Genomic DNA, 6,461 nt, shown 5'->3' on the forward strand with positions numbered 1-6,461 from the left:
GTTAAGTGGTCCTACGCCTGCCTGTGGTCTGGCCCCCTGGTCCCGGTGGGGCCTCAGCTTCCTATCGTGTCGAATGGGAATAATCTCCCAGTTCCCCCACCTCGACTGCAGGGAAGCTATGTTGCCACGAAAAGTCTGGAGGATGAAAGCGTCCCAAGCCAGGCTATATCCTGGAAACATGCCGTCTGGCTTTTTAGGGAACCCTGAGTTCTGGAATCGGCGGGATAGGGCTCCTCTCCTGTCACTGCTGACTTAGTTGTGTGTGACACGAAGGCCCTGCAACAGAGGTTGTGGAGGATCAGAGCCAATGCCTATACAGTGCCAAGTATGAAGCAGCCACCGCTTTCTAAGACCACTTCTTCCTCTCTGGTTGCCTTTCTCAGAGTCAGTCCCCCACCCCTTTGGTGTGGTCTGGAAAGTGATAGGCAAGCCCTCTACCAGTCAACTATGTCCCCATCCATCGCCTGGATCTTGCTAAATTGCCAAGGCTGACCTCAAATTTGCCATTCTCCTGCCTCAGCCTCCTGAGTATCTGGGAATATAGGCTGAGAATATAGGCATATGCATCCTCAGGGCTTATGAACCCTTCTGGAAAGTGACTTTAACCTTCTGGAGTTTTTGCTATGCCTCTTAGGCCACTACCAGCTCGGGTGTAGCCATACCTATGGGACAGGAAGGTGAGAGCAGCTCTAAACAGGGTGGGGCATTACTGTCAAGCATGAGCAAACAGAAAAGGAGGAGGGTAATTACTCCAAAAAGACATATCCCTAGGTAAACACAGGCACCTGTGAGTCAAGCCTCAGTTTCTTGGAGGTTCTCTAGAGTCACTACCAGGAATCTCCAATTGCTCAAGTCAAGAACTGCTGCCTGGGACCATCCATCTACACATCCATGGTCCATTCACTCTCAAATATTTGCTGAGTAGTTAAATGACACCAGACACTGTCCTGGGGTGGCACAGTGGTTGGGCGAACACAACAGTGGGCTTTTGTAGAGTTCATAGGCTTGACAGGAAGAGAGACCAATTTACTCATAAAGGCAGGGTTCCAACTTAAACAGGTCTTCTCAGGAAAAGACAATGCTGGAGACATGCCTACGGAGCACTTTTTACCTAATCCAGGAGGTTAGAGAAGGTTTTCCTGGAGAAATGAAGGAATAGGTGTTATCTGTATACAGGAGAGATGAAAGAGAATACCAGACAGAAGAGCATGTGCAAAAGGCTGAAAAGAATGTGGCAGTTGGCAGACTGAGACAAGGCCTGTGTGGCTACACAGAGCAAAGAATGTGGCGCAGGCCAACACTTGGATAGGCTGATTGTGCCCAGAGAGGGTTGATGGGTTCCTTAAACCCGTGTCTGCAATCAGTCATATCTGAAGAAAGCAGTCACAAGGCTTGTGAATGAGTTACCAGTTTTATTTCACTAAAGAAACCATCCTGGGGCTGGGGCTGGGGCTCAGTGATAGAGCACTTGCCTGGCACGTGTGAGGCACTGGGTTTGATCCTTAGCATCACATAAAAGTTAATACATACAATAAAGGTGCTGTGTCCATCTACAACTAAAAATATAAAAACAAAAAAAAAATCATCTCCACGGTGCAGTTACAAAACTTCTAGTCAGACATCTGGCACCCAGGAGGCCCCACTTGGAGTCTGGGCAGAACTGGGGCAAGGAGGTTCTCAGAGGAAAGTTCCCAGCACACTCAGGGAAAGAAAAAGGCAAGGGAAGCAAGGCAGGGGCTGTAAAGGGACATGTTGAAGAGTTTCAGCTTTCATCCTAGAAGCCCTGGGGAAGAGTCAAGTTAGGGAACAGCATGCAAGCTGAGGTCAGCCTAGCCTCAGGCCTCCCATGAATATGGGTCTAGGGCACCCAGGAGCAATACCTTCCTGGGAGAATGACAGGGGCAGGGATGGGGCTTGGATCAACAGATCTCCTGCCGCAAGCCCTCCAATGCCCTTCTGGTCCACTTTGAGAAAATGCTAGAGAGCTAGTGCCTTCTGGACCCAGGACCAACAGAGGAGGCCTATGCTCCTGCCCCTCAGGAGTCCTAGAACCTCTGTCCTAGATCCCCAGCATCCTGTACTACCTCTGGCGCTCAGCAGTGCAGCAAGAACAGTGGGAAACTCAAGTCCCCTGCCCTGTGTCTTCCCACCCACAGCCTTGCCTGCCTGTCATAGTCAACACTACTGGATTGCCTGGAGGGAAGAAGGAGACCCCCCCCCCCCCCGCTCTTGGTCCAGTCAGTTCCCCCTGAAGAGGGCAGCCTGCTCCACCTTTACCATCCTCTCACACTCTTACCAACAGGATACAGAGACTTGTCCTGCTGTCCCTCCAGAGAGTAGCTTGGGAACAGGGAACTTGTGGGCCTGGCCTGCCCATTCTCCCTGAGCTGCCTAACCCCGTCTCTCCCACATTACTCATCCTCTCTTCTTCTCAAACAGCAATATTTCTTAGTCATGGAGTTACCCAGGCTAGGCCCCTGTTGAAAGCCTAGTAATGGCTTCCCATAACCCTCAGGACAAAGTTCAAGCTGGCGGAACTACTTCTCCTGCCATGCCATGGGACAGGCTATGCCCTTGCCCATCTCCCTGCCTCTGCCAACTGAGCTTAAAAGTCACTTCTAGAAAGTGCCAGGCCTTCCTATTTCTGTACATCCTCTTAAACAATAGTGATTGCTGGGCACGGTACCTCCCATCTACCCAGAGGCGGGGGCAGGAGCATCCTAAGTTCAAGGCTAGTCTGGGAGATTTAGAAGACCCTGTTTCAAAATACAAGAAAGGCTTGGGATGCAGCTCAGTGGTAGAGTGCGTGCCTAGCAGGTGTGAGGCTCTGGGTTTGATCCCCAGCATCACAAAAAATAAATAAAAATAAACAGAAGAGGCCCTAACGCAATTTCCCAGTACTTTGAATTATCAATATCAGAGTTATAACCTGCCAGTGTTATACCGTCTTGCAGTATGGCAGTAGATGTATCCTGAAAAATAAGAATCAAAAAGTGCTGGCACATTACAGGGTCCCCTCAGTCATTAAGTGAGTCCAATCCATCATCATATTGTCTAACTAAAATGTGTCCTGAAGTGAGGCCACTCTGGCTTGCAGGCCTCTGTTCATATGTTTCATGTCCCCAAAATAAGAGAGGTCTTACCAACACATGGATTCACTCAAGTATCTGGTCAGAGCTATGAGACAACATCATCTCTTGCTCTAAGCATCTTTCAAGGTATTATTGTAATACTGAATTTCCCTTATTGTATAATCCATTTCCTTTACCCTCAACATCTATTCCTCCTCTTCATTTGTACCCACACTTTTCCACCTTTGGAAGGGATACTAGTTCAGCCACTGTCTGGCCCAGGTTGCTAGTAGTAATGTTCATCTAGCAAGTACTTCCCTCTCAATCCATCCTGTTTGAATAGGGTAAAGTCTCCAGGGACATAGCTAGCAGGTTGCCTTCAGCACAAGGCAACCAACACATGCACTCACTATTGACCCAATTTTGGCAGATGGGGTGAAGGCCCAACTATCAGGCCCTCAGAGATTCTGACATAAAGGGTTAAAGGTGTGCACTCTTATACGTAGGGATCATCATTACTTCTGGCACCTGCGGTTGCAACACTGTTCCCCTGTCCCCTAAATCAGATAAGACAAAAGAAGGTGAGGCAATATGCCAGAAAAAGAAAAAGAAAAAAAAAAGTATCATCATGCCAGCATTATTCCCATTCCTTCTTTCCTAGATCCTCCAGAAAAGCTGAGGAATCCATCAGGGAGCCTCCAGAGCCCCTTCGTGTTGAGTGTGAGCACACATTCATGAAGCCACATAACCAGTCCTTCAGGGCTTCAGCTCCCCTTATTTGACTAAAATAGGTGTTTCCATCACCTATTCCAGTTCTTCATCAAACCGTTATTTTGAGGATACCTCTGCACCCATGGTTGGACATCATGGGCTGTAGAATATGTTCCTGGGTCTGAAGAAACTTGACCTGGCGGTTCAGTATCTTCCGTTCTGGGCCCTTAACACTGGCATCTTCCAGGGGTAAGCCAAGCCTGGTGCACAGGGACTGTCTATTCTTGCCAGAACCTCTGGGGCCAAGGCATTGGTCTGGCTTGCCAGCTGTGCGCAGGGTCTTCCCCCAGAGCCTGCCCACAGCCACCTGCAGTCTGCCTCTCTTGTTGCAGACACAGTTCCTACTGGCATGCTGTGCTTCGGAGAGTGTAAGAAGAACATCCTGGACACAGTCCCCGTCTGCATTGCTGTAGCACCCACACCGTGTCTGCTCCTTTAATGGGCCCTGTGTGAGTTCCGTGGAACATCCACTCCCTGGTTCTGAACACCTTCCAATCCTGGAATGTGGTTCTTCTGTGGCGTCTGCAAGACCTCCTTTGATGTACCCCCAGATTCCTATAGCGATTTCCATGGAGCCAGTGCTCCACTCAGGCATCCCCCAAATAGATCCTTTTCCCACTGCCCTGAGTTGGTGGAAACCCAAACATGAGGCAAGCAGCATGCAGTGATGCTTCCCAGGTCGGTTTATTTCTGCTTTCCTCAGTGAGAGTGGCAGCCTTCCAGAGAGAAAACTGTCCTCTCACCCTGAAACATCCATCCATGAGCCAAGAGGCTCCTTGTTATTCAATAAAAGTTGTTCATAGGGCACTTCCCAAGTGGGCCAAATGGCCACAGAATCCAGAAATTTCTCAGGTGATTCCAAAGGCAGCCTCAGGGAAAAAGACCTCAGGCCTGCCTCCTTGCTCTCCCTGGGCATCTTTCTGTGTAAACTGTTTCCATTTTATTATGGACTCATCCAGGCAGGCGCCACCTTCATCTGAGCATTTTCTAACATCATCTGAGACATAATGGGTCTTTCAGATTTCTTTAAGTCATAGTGGCAATCTCAAAATCACTTTGTCTCTAAAATCACTTTGTCTCTAAAATGACAATGTTTTAGTCTAAAAAAAATCCCACAAATTGCCACTAGGTGACACTCACAGGCTTTTACCTGTACTCCACACAGGGCTTTTTTTTTTCCTTTTCCCCATTTTGTACTGGAGATTTAACCCAGGGTGCTGTATCACTGAGCTACATCTCCAGCAGCACCACCACAACCCTTTTGTTTTAAATATATTTTTGGTTGTAGATGGATATAACACCTTTATTTATTTTAATATGGTGCTGAGGATCAAACCCAATACCTCCCAGGTGCTAGGCAAGTGCTCTACCACTGAGCTACAGCCCCAGCCCATCCCCCACCCTTTTAATATTTTATTTAGAGACAGGGTCTCACTAAGTTGCTTAGGGCCTGGCTAAGTTGCTGATGCTGGCCTCTAACTTGCAATCCTCCTGCCTCAACCTCCTGAGCCACTGGAATTAAGGTGTGCACCACTATGCCCAGCTTTTGTTTGTTTTTTTTTTGCAGTTCCTGGGGATTAAATCCAGGGTTTATTTCATGCCAGGCAGGCACTCTGCCACTGAGCTCATCTAATCGCCAGCCTCACACAGCGTTCTTGAAAAGCAAATTAATGACCTGCATGAGCTTGAGCAATCTTACTGACTCCCATCCAGTGTGTTCAAACAGTGTTGGCAGATAGGCAGATTTATATGCCTTTTATTTTACCAGGTTAGCTAGGGGAGATTTCCCCAGGCCAACCCACATCTGTCTCCAGAATACCTCCAGGTAAAAAACATGCAACCACTGTACATAGTCTGTCAGGCTTTCCAATTTCCATTCCATCAACTGCTGCATTCCTGGATTCTCTGATCTCTCACTCCCGTTAGGACTTCACAGATAGGTTATGGAATCACTGGGTATGGGAGTCCAATATAAGGAATCCCAGAAAAGTCTCTTCTGTAGTCCCTAATCATTTTATCTTCTCATGCCCATATGGCCTTGGGTCTCCAGAAGGGGTAGTCATTATTATTATTATTTTTAGTAATGGAATTGAATCCAGGGGCACTTAACCATTGAGCCACAGGCCCAGCCCTTTTTGTATTTTATTTAGAGACACGGCCATGCTAAATTGCTTAGGGCCTCCATAAGTCGCTGAGGCTGGCTTTGAACTCACAATCTTCCTGCCTCAGCCTCCCGAGCCGCTGGGGTGACAGGTATGCACCATCATGACAGGTGTGCACCACCATGCCCGGCAGTGGTCATTATCTTAATGACATTATGGGACCAGTGCTCCAGGAGACTTCAAGTCAACTTTTTCCGAGCATATAAAATTTTTAATTTGCCTCCAAGCTTTTTAATTCCTCCAAAACGGGGAGAACAAGGCAGACGTGTTTGGGGCCTTTAATCCTGCCTCCCGCCAGCCCCCCTATCTTCCAGGAGTGCTGGTGTTGAACCTCAGTTTTGAGCCCCTCAGCGTCTGCTCTGTACATCCCATTTCTTAAGAGCCACTGAAAGATGTCCACGCTGCTGGGTGGGCCTCATGAAGGTTGTATCATTTATAAAATCCATTACGAACTTCT

Source organism: Callospermophilus lateralis, chromosome 5, assembly GCF_048772815.1.
Source record: "Callospermophilus lateralis isolate mCalLat2 chromosome 5, mCalLat2.hap1, whole genome shotgun sequence".
NCBI classification, from domain to species: domain Eukaryota; kingdom Metazoa; phylum Chordata; class Mammalia; order Rodentia; family Sciuridae; genus Callospermophilus; species Callospermophilus lateralis.